The sequence below is a fragment of the Pyrus communis genome, chromosome 5, assembly GCF_963583255.1.
Source record: "Pyrus communis chromosome 5, drPyrComm1.1, whole genome shotgun sequence".
In the NCBI taxonomy this organism is placed as follows: Eukaryota; Viridiplantae; Streptophyta; class Magnoliopsida; order Rosales; family Rosaceae; genus Pyrus; species Pyrus communis.
Window position 1 is genome coordinate 6624169 of NC_084807.1, and position 19213 is coordinate 6643381.

At 35.2% G+C, this 19213-nt stretch overlaps 1 long non-coding RNA gene and 1 pseudogene across 1 annotated transcript; one reads left to right on the forward strand and one right to left on the reverse strand.

The window, feature by feature from the left end:
- Window positions 1–5276: 5276 nt before the first annotated feature.
- On the forward strand, window positions 5277–7607 carry LOC137735591 (uncharacterized). Its single transcript, XR_011068666.1, has 2 exons — window positions 5277–5599; window positions 7305–7607. It is a non-coding gene; the product is annotated as an uncharacterized lncRNA (long non-coding RNA).
- Window positions 7608–9518: 1911 nt separating this feature from the next.
- Window positions 9519–18057, reverse strand: LOC137734198 (putative disease resistance protein At1g50180; annotated as a pseudogene).
- Between the last annotated feature and the right edge of the window lie 1156 nt (window positions 18058–19213).

The following is a 19213-nucleotide window of genomic DNA, read 5'->3' on the forward strand; positions in this document are numbered from 1 at the left end:
TAATTTAGAATTTCCTCATAAGTTGGATAGAATGAGTAAGCGATAAACGGATTCACGGTAGGATCTTCAGGGGCCTGTGCTGTGAGTTTCGTCTTCCAAGGGTGTAAATCCTTTGAACTAAGAGGTCTGCCAGGCTTTTGTGTAGGGGCAAATGATTGGTTAGCCGCTAATGTACATGGATCAGCCAAAGTCGCGTCCCAGGCCTCTAGGAGCGAAGTCCGTCGTACATTTGGTACATCCATCTTTGCAGACACATTCGCAGCTAGAATATGTGATCTTGTCACTCGCGTTAGATTGGTGAAAGCATCTGGCATGATCTGAGATATGCTCTCGAGATCTACTATGCGCTTTCAGTTTCGGATTGGGCATTGCAGGGATCTAAATGAGACAAAGTAAGAGTCGTCCATAATAATTCGGGTCGCTCTTCAGGAACGTTAACGCTCTTATCTCCCCCTACTGACGTGAATATTATCTCATAGAAGTGACAATCCACGAAACGAGCTGTAAAAAGATCGCCTATCAAAGGTTTTAAGTAACGAATAATCGAAGAAGAATCATATCTGACATAGATTTCCATCTTTCGTTGATGCCCCATTTTTGTACGTAAGGGCTGCAAAATTAGCACATAGACTGCATAACCAAAAACGTGCAAATGCGATATGTCGGGTTCTTATCTGGTAACCAATTGAAGGGCACTATATGGTTGGGTCGCAACATGCCTCATGCGGACCAACATAATTGTGTGTAATATTGCATGGCTCCAAGCAGCGATCAAGAGCTTGGTACGTATGACCAATGATCGAGTAATCATTTGTAAGCGCTTAATAACTACCTCTGCCAGGCTATTCTGGGTGTGAATATGGGGTACTAGATATTCAACTTCAACCCCAATCGATATGTAATAGTCATCAAAATTTTTAGATATGAATTCTCTAGCATTATCCAATCGAATACATTTGATCGGATAATCAGGATTGTGAGCCCTGAGCTTGATAACATGAGCCAATGGTTTAGAGAATGCAGCATTCCTTGTGGACAACAAGCACATGTGTGACCAAAACCATAAAATATCTAAATGGTCTGTATGGAATGTGAATCGGTCCACAAATGTCCCCCTAAATCCTTTGTAGAAAAATAGGAGGATTCAAATGAATTTTGTCATAAGAATGCTTAATGATAAGTTTTCCCATGGAGCAGGTTTGACATACGATTTCTTGAATCGAACTTAAACTTTGGGTTAGTGGATGTTGTGTGATGATTTGAGGACACGACGATACGCTGTTCGTCCAGGGTGTCCCATGCAATCAAGCCAAAGTGTAATTTTGTTTGCGGTCCTAGTGGTAGGGCCGGCCACATAGTGGTTCTTTATAGGACGTATCGTCGTAATATACCGACCACTCGGGATATGTTCCATCTTCTCTAGAATACGCTTCTGGCCATATTCGTAGGAAATTATGCAGAGAAATTCAACTCCATTTTGTACATGGGTTTCAACATGGTAATTATTATTTCTAATATCCTTGAAATTCAACAACGTTCTTTTCGGAACGTGAAGAATAGAGTACCTCATCAATGGTCAAAATTGTACTATTAGACAACATTATACTTGCTCTACCGTTTCCTTCGATTAGGTTGGATGAGCTTGAGAAGGTTGTCAGAGGTGCATTCTTAGGTATGAAGTTAGTGAAATATCATGCAAAATGGTGTGCGTGGTTGTACTATCTGTCAGACAACTAACTTCCTCACTAGTATACCTAAAATGAAAATTAATTTGAATCGGTCACATGCATAAAAGTTCTTAAAAATAAATATCCATTCAAAATTAAGGATGGTAATTAATTAAAAACTTAATATCCAAAAACAAATCAGCAACAAATAATCTAAACATAAAGGAAAATTGTTCAAAATTTAACCAAAAACACAAAGAGGGGTTCGACCACTAGGTGGAATTCGGCTCTAATGTCTAAATTACACTAAAAAAAATAGTTTATGTCTAAGATTCTAATCTTCTATAGGGGTAACGGCCTCTTGAAAGTCAGAAACCTCCATCTTTGTACTCCCCGGTTCGTCCACTTATATAAAGTTTGATTCAAACTTCGGCAAACATGGGACCAATGGTTATTTGAACCACAGCGATAACACATATCTGCATCTATGGTTTTAGGTGCTTTGCCCTTATTCTTGAAGTTTGGGGCCTTGGTAACGTGGTTAAGGTGCTTCTAGGCTTTGTTTTCTCCCTTAGATGGGTCTTGGCTCTATTTGACAGGGTGGCTTCTGGCCGCCCCTACCACACCTATGGTGGTGTTTTGGACGTTGATTCATGCTATAGTGTGTTTCAGGCACAACAGTTGCCCCAGTAGGTCGAGCTTGATAATTTTTATCAACAGCTAATTCTGTTTTTCAGTAAGAAGTAAAATAGAGGTCAAATCCGAAAACTTAGTAAACTTCTGAGCTCTATATTGTTGCTGCATGACAATATTAGTAGCAAAGAATGTCGACTAGGTCTTCTCCAGGAGATCCTCTTCGGTTAAAGTCTCGTTACAAAACTTGAGAAGTGATCGAATTTGACAAACTTCATAATTATATGCCAAGCCCATAAGTACGCTGAGCAAATAGAAGCCGTGTGGCCTAGGCCTAAAAATTGGGCAAGGTTAGGCTTGGGCCTCGCATGCATGTAGGCCCAACATCACAAAATAAGTGGGCTACATGCGCAAGCCCAAAATAGGGGTCCGTAAGGGCACATATCAACTGTGATGCATACACGGGTGCATGGGAGAAATGGTAGGAGCCCTGAAGGGCTCAATTGGTTCTTAGGCCAGGTTATCACCAAAGCCCAAAGGGCTGGTGATGTGGGTTAAGGCTTTGGCACAAGTAGGCCCAATAACAAAGGTGATATGTGTATGGACCAAAAAGAATCCAAGGTTTGTTAGGGCTCGCTTTGCATCTGCAAACCACCCTAGCGGCGTTGGGTGTAGGGATCTGCTGGAAATGGTCGACGACGTCGCTTCAGGCAGTGTTCCATGGTCGGTGCAAACCTTTTGTTCATCGAAGAACGAAGATTAGACGACTAAGGTTGAATCTCAATGTCGGGGGCGCGGGGGGGGGGGTGTGAATCGAATGGATTCGAGTGAAGCCGATTAAAAAAAAATCACGAAATGCTTCTGAAATTTCAAAGATCATCGGTGAAAATGATGAGTTTCGTCCAAATTACATGACTTCTGGTCGTGTTTTCATCGGAAAAATCGACGGAGGACCTGGGCTTCAGGTCGAAAGATGGGATGAGGACGATGGTGCCTAAACTGCATCATTTTGGTTTTGGGCTTGCAGCCTTGAGTTTCATGGCTGGTTGGGCTCGCCAAGCTGACGACTTTTGATGCTACTAGAAGGGTTTTTAACAAACCCTAATAATTTTTTTTTAATTCCATATTATGGAATTTAATTCAATTTGCATTCATATTCAATCAAATATTTTAATGCATGGACTTATATTTGATGCAATTCATGGCAATATCAAATTCTCATAATTCCACAATTATGAATATAATACATACACAATTTATGTAGATTCTAAAATTTGAAAAAAACGTAAAGTTAGGTCATGCATTATGGTAAATGTTCATGCTATTAGGGCTGCAAAATATCGAGATAAAAAGCGTTGTTTTGAAAGAACCTGATTGCATGATGATATAGATGAACTGGTTTGACGCAGAAAACTCATCAGATTTCTAGGCGCAGTGGTAGGAGCGTGCTGATAACGTGTTGTAACCTATATTTAATTGACATGGGAAGAGGGCCGCCGGCAAGGAGAGAAACAGTAGAGAGAGAGATGTGCTTGTAGGGATATGTATAGGAATGTATGTTATTTCCCCTATGTAGTACATTTATTTATAGTAAAAAGGGAGAGAAGAAATCCTTCATCCCCAAGGAATATAAGACCATATAGGAAAGAATAACTAGAATCAATTTAATCTAGGATTTACACAATCATACTTAAACTAGAAGTTTACAAAAAAAAAAAAACACTTTAAAAATAAAAATATCAAGTAATTTAAAAATACCAACACATTAAAAATTATAATAGTTAATTTACAAGTGCGTAAAATGTGAAAAAATAGGTAAACACTTGTGATCGCATCATCTATGCTTTGAGGATGGGTCTATTGCCTTTTGAATTTTTAGAACCATACAAACCCTCCTGAATAGTATATTTAAGGGAGTTCAAAATAAATAAAATTCATAATCATTAATGTACAAGTTGAAAATGTGAAAGTATATATAAACGTTCGTGATTGCATCCTCAACCTTGAAAGCAACTCCCTTCAATTTTGCATATCCTTGAAACATTTGTTATTTTGTAGTAATGTACTAATGCTTTTTCATTAGGCTTTTGTTTTGGGGTATGTAATACTTGAAAGACAAATGTTTTTTTTATTTTTTTTTATTTTTATAATGTTTTGAAGTAATATTATGTGATAATGTGATACGCATATACAAATTTAGTATTATGTTTTCCATTTTCTTTTGCGTCAAATTATATTTTTCATTCATTATTTATTGATTTAAAATATATTTATTTTAATGGGTATCAGGTCGGATCATATTATTTGATAATATTAATGGATCGATTTCGAGTCGGGTCATATTACCCGTTTACTTTAATGGGTATTACACGACACGATCCGTTAAGATATCATATATGTCACAAAAACGACACGAATACATAAAACACGACACAAATGCCAGGTCTACCTCAAAGTGACTAAGAGCATCTCCAAAAGAGATGTCAAAATGTACACATTAGCTATAACAATAAAAAAAGACAACACTAATATTCTCCAACCAAAGTGCTAAAATCCCATGTGGCGATGAGGTTGCTATCAAATTTGACAGTAGCTTCAAATTTTTTTTTATATTAATTATTAAATTTATTTTATTAATTTTTAATTAATTTAATCATTTATTATAGTTAATGTTGAGTTGACTGATGTAAGTATCCTACTTTTTTTTCTTTTTTTCAATCAAGGAATATGAACAGATTACTAATTAAATTTTAATTAGTTTAATAATTTATTTTATAAAATAATAAAATAATAATTTAATTTGATATATAGATTAAAGAACAAAATTTTAAAAAATATTAATCCACCACATAAGATGGTCTAGGTCCACAACGGCCTCAACAAAATCCATTCCCATTTCCTCCTCCATTCCCACGTGCCGAAACGGCCGAAGCCATTTCCGAATCACAAACCGAAACCTCCATCCAAACTTCTCTCTCTCTCTCTCTCTCTCTCTCTCTCTCCCCGACCCTGCAAGAACCGAGAGACCCTTCATTCCGCCACCGTACTGCGCCGAGCCACCACCCTCTTAACCTGATCCACCATCTCCCTCAGGGCCCGACGCTTCTCTAACGACGTCGCTGCGACTGCCCCAGCCGATTCGACTTTCGGTGACGCCTGGAAGAAAGTGGTGCCTCACATAGATCACCCAAAGACCCCATTGACCTTAATGAAGCCTCAGCCTGCAACCCCGTCGTCGATCCCCACTGCTCACTGTCAACTTTGTGCTCCCTTATTCGGCCGAACTTTTGGCGAAAGAAGTCAGTTTTCGGAGAGATTTGTTGTGGTTTTTTTTTTTTTTTTTTTTTGCAATTTTTTGATCTTTGGTTTGATTTGAGATTTATGTGATACGGGACTTGTATGCTTTAGTGTTGGTTTATCTGGATTTGGTGCAAATTGTGGTTTTCAGGTCGAATTTGTTGTCCCTAGTTTGAATTGGGTATACAGTTGTTTTGAGTAGGTTTGTATGGGTTTGGAGCTAATTCGATATTAATGTCGATTCACGCTTTGATTTTTCTGTGAACTTATATGGTTCTTGGTTTTTAATTGTTAATTTACTGGGCCTGGAGCTATTTTTGAATTCTTGATTGGTTCGATCGTTTTCGCTATACGACTTACAAGTTCAGTGACATTGTGCATCTTTGATTAACTGATCAATGTAGGAAAGCGATTGTGATATATAAGTTCTAGGATATATAATATATTATAGGATGTAATCATTTCACTTTATAGGTCTTCATATCTTCACAGAGACGCAATGTTACTTACAAAAGATGCTGCTGCATTAATATTTTTGTGCTGTTTCTTGTGTAGGACTCTGTGTTTTGCGTTTCTTATTTTTCATATTTTTCTTGGATTTCATTTATTGCTTGGATTTAGTCTTGCATTTATTGCTTGGATTTCATATTTTTCAAACATTTGCAGTACTCATATCCCATGTCCTTATTTTATTTCACGCTAACTTTTGCAACTGATTATAGTGGTGCAATATACACCTAGTTTTCATCTGTTGCTGTAGGCTGAACTTCATCTCAGTTTAGTGTATGTAAGGATGCTTTATGGGTGTTACATTTTTCTTTCTTATAAGTCATATGCTATACTGTTTAAAGTATATAATTCAAATTCACAACAGATGTGGAATTAAGTTCCTTTTAAAAAGTTTGTGGAGTTCTCAATCCAATGAGAAACAAATACTGCTTGTAATGAAAACTAAAATTCCAACTAGTGATGGAAAAGAATAGTGTTAAGTCCATTTCCTCTCCTTTATCAAGCTTTGTGACTCCTTTTAGCCTTTTGATTGGTAAATGGGTATGGAAATCAGACATGGGTAACATAGCTGAGTGAGTTAGAGCATGGTTGCATGCCAAAAAAAAATGTCATGGTCCTGTTGGCAGTTGAATTGTTAGTTTTCTACATATATGATTTGTGTAATGCATTGCTCATGTGCATAAGCAAGGTAAGTACAACTTGAAATATTATACATGTCTTAGTTTTATTTGTCCCATTTGGAGCGAACTTTGGATTTATCCCGGTAAAGCCAAATGAATCTTTCTTTTTCATAAGTAAGAAAAGTTATTGGTGGTGCATTTTGATATCAACGTGCTCTTCCTTTTTCTAATGTGTTAACTTATCCTCAGTTTCATAGGAGACTTGCATATTTAGTGTTGGCCTCAGACAATCATTGAAAACCTTCTTTACTATCCTTTTTTTCACTGCGTTTCTGACATTGATAAGGGGAACTGAAGCTTTTAGCATAACTTGCTTCTGACAGATTAAAAGAATATGGAACTAAACACAATGATTAGTTGCCTGACTAATTTTAATCTCAGACAAAATTAGTTTTTTACCTTCATTCAATGTCATGACCCAAAGCTACTGTTTCCCATCTTCTGTTATCTTTCAAAACCATATTTTTAAAAATGTGCTTGCTGCCTTTTCTTAGTGCCAAAACTACTGTTTTGCCAGACAAAAAAACTGGTGTATGTTGAAGATTGATGAGCAACAGATGCCCCTTGCTTTGACAGAACTCGATAATGTAACAGTCGACTTTTTTTAGTGGGTGAAGGCCACCATTCAGTTGCCAAACATCATGACTTTGTTAAGACTGAAACTTTTTAGCATTAACATTGTCTGTTGATTATGTGGTCAGTAATCCAAAGATGTAAAGGCAAGGATCTTAAGTTGTGTTTGTATTTGATTATATATCCACAGATTCCGAAACAGAAATACGAAGATGATATTGCATTAGCGTCATCTTTTTGCAAAGAATTAGTAAGAGATTTCTAGTTGTGCCATCATTTTTTATTGTGTTTCGTGTATCTTACTATTGGAGATCAAGAACATCTGGAATCGTATCTTTAGTTGATGACTTGATAGTATTTCATTAGAGTCATAAAGCCACTGAGCTTCCTAACAAAAAGTAATGCTGAACTATCATTCGTTGTCTGAGCCATGAACAGAAGGGAAGACAGATTTCATTGACAGAATACTGAGCAAATTGGGATTCTTTCTGCTGTCAGAAAAGTAGATAAAATCACAAAGAAACTGAAGCATCTGCATTAGGGTTGGCAGGTAGAACCTTATAAGTTGAAAGTTCGTACCCGTGGTTCTCATATAATTATAAACCATGCAGGAATGGTGAAGGATGTAATGAGCCATCTCTGTGTGGATTAGGTAGACAAACTAAAACCTCATTACAGAATCTGAGCTCACACTCAAAGTTGGTTTGAATGGTTTAGTTAGATCCTTAAGTCCAATCAAAATTCATTAAACTCATTATAGGTGCAAGTAAGCCTATTAAACTGATTAACATTTCATTTTTCTCCTACGGTCTCCCCTTTTGAAGCCATAATTGGTGGTTTTTTTAATCAAATAATTGGTCGTCTTCGGTTATAGTTTTTCCCCCTTTTTTTGGTATAGTTCTTTTGAAGCTATTTTTAATGATTGAAAAACTATTTTGCTTTAGTCTTTTATATTTTTATTTTTTTATTTTTTTATTTTTTTTCATTTGGTATGATAGAATTTTACTATTTAAGTATCTGTTTCCACAATATTGATACTACCCCATTCGGAGCTAATATAGATCACAACATTTTTATATGTATATCCATTTGTTGACGTTTCTTGGTGATGAGTTGTATATGTATATCCATTTGTTGACGTTTCTTGGTAGTGATTTACGATGTTTCTATAGGATGGAAGGCCTCAAGTTTCCTATTTTCGGTTGTATGGAACTTTCTCTACAATAAGGATTAAACATAGTGAGGGAGGAGAGGATGGATATTGAAACTTCTTCCACAAACCTTCAAACCTTAAAAACGTTGATGAAATGAAAATGTAGGAATATAGATATTACACCCAGTCTACTATTATGCGAGGGAATTAACCATGCCAAGATGGTTATCCATTAATGTTGCTCCCTGACCATCTAATAACAATTTGCATGCATCTTGGAAGGAGGGGCAATATAATAGGTTAACATTTTAGTTTATCCAATCAAATGGGGAAACAAAACTCCTCGGTTGGATGGTGCAACATCATGAAATTATGAATAGGTGGTAGGTCTTGGGCTGTTCTGGTTCTTGTAGCCAGCTTTCTGTCAACCTTACGCTCTAGAACTAGCAAAGCAATTAAGTAACTAAAGACTTGCCAATGCCTAATTGAATTGTTTAGCTTGAGCATATGACTGAGCGGAAGGAAGAAAGCTCTTCACCCCCTATTAGTATGTTGAGTGCTCTTGATTGATGGTTATGATATATTCTATTTATCCTACTCATATTCTTAATATTCTTGATAGAAACAGGATTTTATTTCTTCATATTCTTAATGTTTTTGGGTCCAAATTTTCTGTGAATTGATGAAATGGTAGGTCATCCTGCGACAACCTTGATGATTTTGTTCATAGATTACAAAACGATTGTCGAAAACCTATTCTTGCAGTCGATTGCACATGTTATTAGCAACTATTGTGGCGTCATACTATCGACAACTGTTTTTGCATAGATTACAGATGACCATGGCTTACAGTTTTCCAAGTATTAAACAAAGAGAAATTAAGCAAATCATATGATATAACACATCGATACGCTAACTGCCTTCAATTATTAACAACATAATCTTCACCTAATTTTGCGAGATTGGTCTTGCCTTCCCAGCCGCATTCGCCACCTTTGCCACACTTCACTCCCCTTCACTTTCTCCTTTAAGGAACAACCGGAAAAGATAACAGAAACACATTATGATTTTACCCCTGAGAAACAGATAAATAGCAAACAAAATATAAGTAATCCTCATGCTTACCAGTTAAGTAATCCACTTCTCAATCCTCCTGAATATGTGCAATGAGAAGAGAAGGCACATGTTGAATTTTGTAGAAATCCTCTCCTCCTTCCCCAACCCTACTACAGAATTCCCGTGGCATCACTGCAATTGTTAATTCCTTGAGGGTAGTAACATTCTCAAGCCCCTCAGGAACTGCCCTCAATTGGCTGCAGAAGGAAATAGACAATCTGCGGAGACTAGGCATGCCTCCTTTCTCTATCCTCCAACTCTTTAATCCATTCAATAATCCATTCAAGCAAACAAGTTCAAGAAATTCAAGATTAGGATAACCTTCTTCTGAGACAACTACTTCTGAAACATTCTCCAAACTACAACCATGAAGCCAAAGCATTCTTAAGTTTGGGATCTTCTCAAGTATTTTGAGACTCTCCAACTGTAGACCAGTATACCACAGCGACATCTTAGTGAGGTTCTCATAACCCTGGAGACCTTCCAATGATTGTTCTCTTATTCTTCCGCTCAATTGAAGTTTGTATATATGAGGACAACTCAATACCATATTCATTGGTTTAACTTCATCATCATCCACCCATAGAGATAGAGATAGAGATCGAAGATGGTTAAATGTGATGTCAGTAGATTTCAACATTTCCTCCATATTTTTCACCCCACCTTCTATGAACAGTTTTCTGAGATTGGTCAATTCAGCAAGATGAGTCAAATCACAATCAGCACCTGCAACATTGACTAAACTCTGCAAATTCCCAAGAGTAGCCAACTTCAACTTCCCTCTGTACCGTTCGGGTAAATATAAATGCCTCAATTCTTTCATCTTCCAAATCACATTTGGTACTTTTATTTTCCCTAGTGTAGCAAACACACGTAAGTCTAGAGTTTGCAAACATACCAAATTACCTAAAGATGATGGCAACCATTCCACTCTACTTCCCCTTAGACTTAAAAACCTCAAGTGGACTAGATTCCCAATGTTACGCGGCAACTCTACTTCTCTCCACCGTGTGTCTTCAAACTTCAGAACCCTGAGCAATTTGAAGTGGCATACTACTGACCGCAAGAAATTTTCCTTCCAGTTGGAGAATCTATATTCTGGGTCGACAAAGAATAACAAAGACCTAAGGTGGTCATTTCTTGTGGGAGCAAATCTATCAACACATTTTTCCTCCAGATATACACCAAGTCTTCGAACTTGAGGAATTGTCGCTGCCTTGGTTATCGTGCTAGTAAAATTTACAACGTGAAGAAAGTTCTCCTCTTCTGCCTTTACCAAGCACAAGTCTCGCATAAGATCATGAAGATGACATGTTTTGATTTTCTTAGTTGAACCAAATGTTCCAACTTGAACCATACATCTTTCCACCAACTCAATTAAGCAAGCATATGCTACATCTTCCAATACTTCCACTGAACCATGTCGTTGGGAGCCCGAAGATATAAAACCTTCTGCTATCCATAACTGAGCCAATCTTTTGACCGGTATCTCATAATCCTCCGGAAAGTGGCCTAAATATAGAAAACATAGTTTTAGACGATATGGTAAGTCGTCATAACTTAATGCCAACACCCATGATGCACCTGCATATTCTTGATCTCCTTTGTATTCTTGGTCAAGATTAGCTCCTCTCCGTATATACACATCGACGTTCTTGTTTACTGTTTTCCACTCCTCAACTGTGACTTTTCTAGCTAGAAGTCCCGCAAGCACAATAATGGCTAATGGCAGACCTGCACAATGTTGAAGCATCTTCTTTCCTAGTGTTTCCTACTCAGCATCAATTTTAGAGTCTGGAAAAAAAAATGGTTAACTATTATGTCCTAGACTAGTAATTCCTTGGATATTCTATATATGTTGTCAATGTCCTTTTGGATTTTCGAATATATTTGGCAGCATAACATAAATATTAGTGTCTGATTTCTCAAGAAAATGAATTTTGGAAGGAAGAAATCATATTTACTTGAAATGCAGTTAGGTTTAATCAGTATCAATTAGGTTTAATAGTTAACTAAGATTATTAGAGTTTTAGTTGATAACAAGGAGGAATAATTTTTTAAGTGACAAGATGACAAAGATGACAATGAACACGATTATAAATTCATAGCATATTTTGAATTATTTTTCAGAGTTAGGACAAATTTTTAATGGAATTTTGGAATGCGACGTGACAGTCAAGGTGTGGCTGACTTGCCACGTGATAGCTGCTGGAGTGACCAGCAAGGAGGGGTGCTGATGGTGGTGTTGTTAAGGACTGAAAGAAAAGAGCAAACAAAAAGGATGACAGAAATCAGTTTTTATTCGTTTGGACACATGGTAGCGTCTAATGACATTTGGACACATGGCAGGCTGCCATTGGATGGAATAGTAAAGAGAGTTGAAGCAGCACGGTGCACCTGATCTAAATCATAAGACCTGATTGTTTTTCTTCGTTCTCAAAGCAAAGTCTGGAGAAACATTAAAGATTATGCCATCTCTTTCACTCAAACACCCAAAGCAAATTATTCAAATAAAAAAAAAACCCTCAAATCAAATTATTAAAAAAAAACCCAGATCAAATATTCTATCATAATTTTTCATGTACTTCACCAAATTCAATTCCGGAATTCTGGAGAAAAAGCATTACAATTTACAATCTGAGGTAGGAGTTTCTGAGTTTTGCTACAGATTTCGAAATTGCCATTTTGGGGATTTATGACTACTTAAGCTTTAATCTTTGATTTAAAGTGTTTATGTTGGTTAGATCCTTTTGGAAATTCAGTTGAGAATTACACTATGTTTGAATGAGGAAAATAAACTTGAAATTTGGATAAAAGTCAGAATTTATAAATTGACATGCATCAATTCTCTTGTTTGGATTCATAAACATAGAAATTTAGAATTTTTGCATAGAAAAAAACTTAGAATTTGGGACCTCCAATTCCCAAGTTTAAATTTCATGTAAATAGGTGTCTTTGCTCAATTTCTATGATTGAAATTTAAACATAACAAATTCTGTAGTCAATTCCATTGTTATTTTATGTTAACCAAACAAGAAAATTCATAAATTTTAGAAAATAAAATCCCGTCATTTCAAATTTCGTCATTTTAAAATTCCTTAGTAATCTTGAATTTTTTCATCCAAACATAGTTATTTCAATTTAGAGAGCGTGTTGCAGGCTTGATTTAAATATCCGGAATTGTTTTGTTGTTGAATCTCATTTTGGTGAGAAGTTGATGAGCTGGATTGAATTATGTAGTATGATTGACAAACGGAAGTTGAACTTTGGACTAAAATGGTGATTTGGTATTGGAAGTCATCATAAATGATTTGGCCCCGTTTTGCTATGAAAATGGAAGAATGAATGTTGTACAGTTCCTGAGCTAGGACCTTATTGTTTTGAAGTTTTGGGGCAATTTTGTAATTTTGAGAAAGTAAGGGGTAGAATGTAATTACCCAAACATTGTGGTTAAATTATGTAACTCAATTGCACAAAAAACTTAAGATTTGTCCAGCAAGGCAGCGTGTCATGGACAGCGGTTATGACAGGCATGTAACTATGGTTATTTTTCATAATTGTTTATACTCTTACCTACATAAACGTTTACGCGTTGGGTGATTGCATAAAAGATTATACCATTTAACAGTAACCACCTAGCCGTTTACCCCTTTTTTTAACTTGTCCACACATTTTTTTAACAACTTGAAATTTGAAAAAGAAATTTGTCATAATTTCTTTTTTTTTTTCTTCTAACAATTAAACACCGTTATAAGTACATTTAACATGCATTTCCATACTTCAATCTTTGAAGTAGTTATATCATTCCAATAATTGAAATAGTAGTTTACTGATGATATTTTAAGTGTCGTCAATGATAGTAATATAATATATTTGCTAAAAATTGAAAGACATGGAACATATGCAAACCTCATATAAAAAAAATAAGTTTATGAACTACTATCAATATAGTTATGCAAAAACACATGATAGGATCATTAATCCAATAGTTAATTGTTTTACACTATTAGGAATAAGTAATTATAAATTATAATCTTTTACTGCTTTCAACTGATACTTTTCATCCCTTTGGAAATTAAGGACAAAAGTAAAATCCACAGCCACAATTCCAATGAAACTCCTTTGTCTTTCAATTTGAAGAACGAAAAGCACTCAATCTCAGCGACAAAGCAAACAGACAGTGGCAATGTAGTTTTTTAGGTTTTTTTTTATTTATTTTTTATTTTTATTTTATTTTTATTTTTTTTTAACATATATTAAAATAAACAGTTAAATGGGTAATCGTTGTAATATCCATAACTACCTATTTAAAATTCACAGGTAAACAGGTTATACCCATAACCATTTATATGTTTGAACGGTTACCCATAACTGTAACCGTAAGTTTTAAATGGGCGGGTACCCGCGATTACCCATACCAATAGGTATTTTGCCCATCTATACTCTTAGGTAAGCCCAAAGTGTTCATGATTTTATTGGGTAGTTTGAGACTTGCGACAAAGAGTTAAGCAAGATGACTAACAAAAGGGGAAATTAGGATGACTATGTTATGGGAGTTAGTTTGTATGGAAGAACATGCCAACCACCTGTGCAGTGGTAAAATACCAGATATGGGACGTGCAGGTCCATGTGCTTTATTATATGAATTAATGGGAATAGATGAAGAGTTCTTGAGGGTAGGCAAGATGAGATTGAATTAGATGTGAGGTTAGAAGTTTAATGTACTTATTTTCTTTGTACCCATGTAAAGAGTTATTGAGTTTCTTTTTACAAGAAGAATTTATTTTTCACTCTGTTTCAGTTTCTTTGATTCTATTCAATTTTTTTTTTTTTGTACTTTTGGGTCACGTTGGAATTCATGATTTTCCAGCAACTCAGGTCCTGTTGTGACACAAACGCAACCTAAGTTTAACAATTAGGGACAATGATGTGCGTACTATATTGAAAACATAAGTGAAATTCAGTTCTCTCTATTTTATTAGGCTTAACAGATTATAAAAAAAAATTATGATAATAGAGTTGGCTGAGAAGTGAGAAACATACTTGTTCGATCTCTGGGTTTCCTTGTCATCTAGCTCACGAGATGGATGAGCAAAACCATTTTCTCTAGCAATTTCAGCAACGTCCTTCTTTCGAGTGGTGAGTAATATACGACTCTTTGTTTCCGCACCTCCTGGAAATCCAGGTTCTAAAGATTTCCATGCATCACAAGTCCAAACGTCATCAAGAACCACCAAACATTTCTTTTCTTTTTGGATGCTACAAAGCTTCCCTACTATTTGATTCTTATTCATTCCTTTAGTTTCATCTTTGGTGTCTTGAGTAAGCTGGATAAAAATATCTTCCAAAACCTCTTTTCCTTGACATTGTTGTGACACACACACCCAAGCAAAACAATCGAAGTGACGCTTAACTTCATTGTGATGATAAACTTGTTTTGCAAGAGTGGTCTTCCCTGAACCGCCCATCCCCCAAATAGATACAATTTTGGGGCAGTTTTCTTCTTTCACCAAATGCGTGGCTAGTATCTCCACATCCTCCTCTAACCCGACAACATCATGTTCAATAACATGAGGATAAGTTTGCCTATGTTCCTTTTGCTTCTCAAAAGTACTGGCACCTTCATATGGTGTGCCCGTTATTTGCTGGATGTTATAACCTGGCAATTTCGACCTTATATCGAAAAGTTTGGCCGTAATGCTCCTAATTTCTGAACCTACCTTGTGACGATTAACGACTTCGTTAAGGATGCAACCAAACCTTTTCAGAACAAGCTTCACACTTCCTCCCCTTTTGAGAACCACTTTCAAGGCAAAAGATTCAACGACATCCTCCAAATCATAAGCAGCCTCTCTTATAGTTTGAACCCCAATGCGTACTACTTCACTGTCTTCTTTTTTTGCATCTGCATCTTTCAGGAAGCTCTGGATCAAAAGTAGCTCGGTTTGTGCATGCGCAATTTGATCGCCGACTCCGCACAATAACTTCACCTCCTCAACGAGACCACCTTTGAGCCCTTCGATTACCATTGAAACTACCGCCTCAGCCATATTTCTAGCTTCTGCCAAAAAGAAAAAATAATTAAACTAGCTTTCTTTTTCGACTTTTGTTGCTCTTATAGTTTAAAGTGGTTAACTGGAGAAGTCTCTTCTGTTTTTCTCCTCATTCACATGCTCTTTATTCAATTGGATTTGTACAATTAACGGTCAACTATTCATCATTTTCTATAATTTATTATGAAATTATGATTTTAGCTCCTCAAATTTAATTTTCTCTCCGTAAAACTTGACATAATTTGTTTACTCGAAGAAAATCTAGTGATTAGGATCCACACAAGCAATTTCAACTATGCTTGACTTTTTACATTTTATGTTTTTAAAATGCCGAAAATACCCTTATTGTATATTTTATGTACACAATTAATTTTATGCGGATTATAAGGTGGATTAATGATTTTGCGCTAAAAAAAAGAAAAAGAATAGGAGAAAAAAGACATAATGTTATAAATTCATTGCATATTAAGTTCAAATACAAGAACTTTTATTTTATTTTTTGAAATTGAATGATATCATTAATTATCTTTTTAGTTAAAATAGTCTCTGAGATTTGCATAACTTCTTACTTTGGTCCCTGATATTTGAATCAATGAAAGTGGTCCTTGAGATTGTCCACCATCAATCATTTTGGTCATTCAGTGAAAAATTATGTTAAATAAGGATCAAAATGACAAAACTACCCTAATTCAATAAACAATAAGTCAAAATGATTTGACAAATTTTTCATTTTATTATTATTATTTTATGGAGATTTTTCATGGAATGACCAAAATGATTGGTTGTGGACAAACTCAAGGACCAATTCTATCAAATTCAAATCTTAGGAACCAAAGTGAGGAATTATGCAAATCTCAGAGACTATTTTGTCTAAAAAGCCTCATTAATTTGATCAAGGATTGCAATAAATCTTGAATATTAGTGCTTATTTTCTCAATTTAAATAATAAAAGAAAGACTCGTTAGATTAGAACCCCACATATTGTTGAATACGTTTCATATTTAATTTTTTTAATTCGAATTTATTTTCATACACCTGCACATATTTTTTCATAATACCTTCACACTTCACACTCTCAACATACACCTTAAATTTTTTACATACACCCTACACTCTTTACATCATAAAAGCAAATGCATGAAGTCAACCAAAGATCTTATTTGTTTCTTCGAATAATGAGATGGTTTGTTTGTTGTTTCTTCTCCCTTTCAAATAATGAAGATATAGACTTGATAATTCCCCATTAACGGAAAAAAAATAATTGAGAATCCATCACTTTGTAGCAAAGAGAGATCAAAAAATGCATTGCACAATTGGTTCTGCATTAACTTCATGAATACTATTTTTGGGTTGCTTCATACTTTCCCAGAAGCTTTCCTACTCTTTGATAATGAAAAATTAAGAAAATTTCAGCAAAAAGCTACAGAAAACTACTATAATATTCGACAGGAAGTTACCTAAATCTTTTAAAATTTGCTACTTCCCTCCATTGCTTCATAAAATTCTAACCGCATCAAAAGAAATAAGACATTAATTTTCCTCCCTTATCATTAGAACTTAGTTACTGTAAAACCCATGTTTACCCAGAAATAAAATATTAAACCCACTTATAAAATAAAGCATATATAAAATATTGTTGTGTATGAAACATTCCGTGCTACTTGAACTTCTGAAAGAAAGTATGCACAAACTAACCTTAAGAATCTGACTTAACAATTATATGCTATATGTGTATAAATCTGCAAGTTAATAATTTACCTACAAGAATACCACCCATTTTATTTTTGCGAATTAACCACTCAAACTCTATTTTTAGTGTGAATTTACGACCTTTATTAATTTTCATAAATAATACGATCAATACGTTACTTTAGTATGAATTACCTCCTCCATAAATTTTGGAAAGAAATTATGTACAAACAACACATGCCTCGCACACGAGCCTTTTTCAATAACATTTTTCGTCATTTCAATTGACAGCCGCAAAGGTAAAATTTGCATGTACAAATAACTTCAATGCAAGTATGCATGCGGATGAGCAGTAGCCAATGGAATCTTACCCCAAGTCCGTGTTGTGACGCTTGCTAGGAGGAAGTTGTGTATGGAATCTTTGATTTGAGGTCCACCAATTTTCTGGTCTTCGTTCTCGCTAGGGATGGGTTGCCTTGGCCACCGCTTGTCCCTCAGTTTTAACTATTGGCTGAGGAGTTGAATTAGGTGTCTTGGTGATTTTGACACTGTTGTTTGGTTGATCAGTCTCCGAGTTTTGTTCATTTGGGTCGGCTTCTATGTATTGGTGTTGTTGCCCTTTCGACTGTTTTGAGTCTTTGTTAGTTGTCAAAAGAGATTCTTTTAGGAGATATTTACAGAAACCATAATCGTCCGAGTGGTGTACGCGCAAAATTTCCAATCAAATTTTTATTAAAACAAAAAGAAGAAAAAGTTAAGATATTTTGTAAGATCGATCATGACATCCATGCTTTTGAATAGAAAATCGCATTATTAGAGACACTTTAATAGACTGGTAATCTCTTATATAACTCGTTAACACGATAAAAAAATAATGAATTTCAAGTTGACACAATAACTAATCAGGTCGTTGTCGAGTTACTTGTTAAGAACTCGTTAATAACAATCTTTAATGGGTTTACACATGGGTAATCCATGAATAATCCATTTCGACCCATTATGAAAAAAAAATTATTTAGATAATTTTTAAATTAAACTACTGAAAAAACTTATTATAAAATACAACAGTTGTAGGGTATATATTGTATATAAAATATGTATTATTGTATTATTATTTTATATAAAGTTAAAAACATTTAAGTTTTATTTATTTATTTTATTATGAGACTTTCTTATTATCCTTGCTGAGATAAATTTTGATGGAAATTACACATTGAGAATACTTTTAATACTTAATTTTTTTTATTAAGACAACATTTTTTAAACATTTCAAAGAGAAACAAAAATTAATATATGACATCATTGGCATTTTTTCTTTGAAGCGTAAGTTGCAAAAATACCTAAATGCCTACCATTCTTTGCTGACAAGGCCTACAATTCTCTGGAGGGTATTGATCGAGTTCACTTCTATCCCACCTTGCCCAACTTGAAGCTGCAATCGAAGTCAAAAAGCAAGTCACGAGGGATTTGATTCGTGAAAAAAAAAATATATATATATAATAATAATAAAAGAAGAAAGAGCTTGGTTTGCGTTAAAATTTTCTCTTTCTGATTGACTTTCAATTCGCAGACATGATCAGAGCCTGGAGGCTGGAGCCACCTTCCTCCTCCTCCTCCTCCTCAATTCTTTCTACTGCTTCCATATTCCTCAATAATCTTTTGTATGCATGTATGTCTGAATCTGTCTGTTTGTTTGTCTAATTGTTGAATTTGGCTTTGTCTAATTGTTGAATTTGTTGAATTTCAATTTGCCCATTTTTTGCTTTCAGTGGCGGACAAAAAACGGTGAAAGGCAATCTATGCCTTTAGGCTCACATTAAAAAAATGCAGAGAATTATAAAT